Source organism: Acanthaster planci, linkage group LG06 (assembly GCF_054643075.1).
Source record: "Acanthaster planci isolate LZ-2023a linkage group LG06, COTS_SCS, whole genome shotgun sequence".
Classification (NCBI taxonomy): domain Eukaryota; kingdom Metazoa; phylum Echinodermata; class Asteroidea; order Valvatida; family Acanthasteridae; genus Acanthaster; species Acanthaster planci.
The window spans coordinates 20,555,863-20,556,993 of NC_141782.1; positions in this window are offsets into that span (position 1 = coordinate 20,555,863).

A 1,131-nucleotide genomic window follows, 5' to 3' on the forward strand; every position below is an offset into this window, starting at 1 on the left:
CCAAATAGACATAGGCCTTTAAACCAAAGATGGGCGGAGTACCGTAGCCGAGGTTGCACCGGACTAAGAATTCCAGCCATAAAATCCTATGAAGCCATTTTCGATTGTGAAAAAAACCCTCTATTTACTTAATCTGGTCGATGCAGATTCGAAGCAATGCGGTTGCAACATTTGAAAAGAAGAGATAGCAGTAAAAATGAAAAAAAAAAGTCTTTTTAGTTAGAGCACATGTAATGTACATGTACGCATTCCCAGTGCGTCACGCGCAGTTCGCATTGAATGCGCTGCCATCCATCATTTCGTTCTGTTTTGTGATTGTCAGATTTAAGAAAAAATGGTCTTGCTAATGGATGGCTGTCTTTAAGACTTGATGTCGAAACCTTTGCTTCGAGAATATAAGTTTAGCATCAAAGTTTACCAGTGCAAATGCGTTTAGTCCATGTACTTATATAAAAAGCCGGCGTTACACCACTGTAAATAAGCGGGGGAGCGGGTTAGCGTGGCAGTTCTTTCCTCGCTTTGCACCAATGAGGCCCGGGTTCGAGTCCCAGCTTGGCCCAGGCTTTAAGTGCATTTGGTTTCCAGTCCATACTCGCTCTCGCAGGTTTTCCTCCGGGTACTCCGGTTTCCTCCTGCCTCTAAAACTGGACCTTCTTCTTAACTCCGTAATGTGTATGAATAAACGTACAGTTATTGGCGCAAATAGCCTGAGTTGCTGAAAGCGCCATTAAAACAAAGCAACAACAACAACTGTAAATAAATTGTGGTGAAAGTGCCGCTTAAAAGTAAAGCAGAGCAACATTAGTGTGTCAAGCTTGATTGAAAAGAAAACGAAAATTGTAAAAGTGCAGATAACTAGGTAGGCTGCAAAGTTTGGCATAAATTCGTTGGGAAAAATGATCTAGGGAAAAACCATGCCGTTTTTGAGAAGTCTCAAAATTAATATGAAACTTTCTGTGACGTCACTCCTTTGTTCAAAGTGTAGATTATGTTTATGAATCCATATCTCACTGTGGATTCGTAACGAATCTACAGTTGATGTAGTTCCATGAGGAGGAGATTACACTCATGTCCCAGGCTCATACCAAAAGGAATACAAAAATTCGCTACAAAACAACTTCACAGACAGAC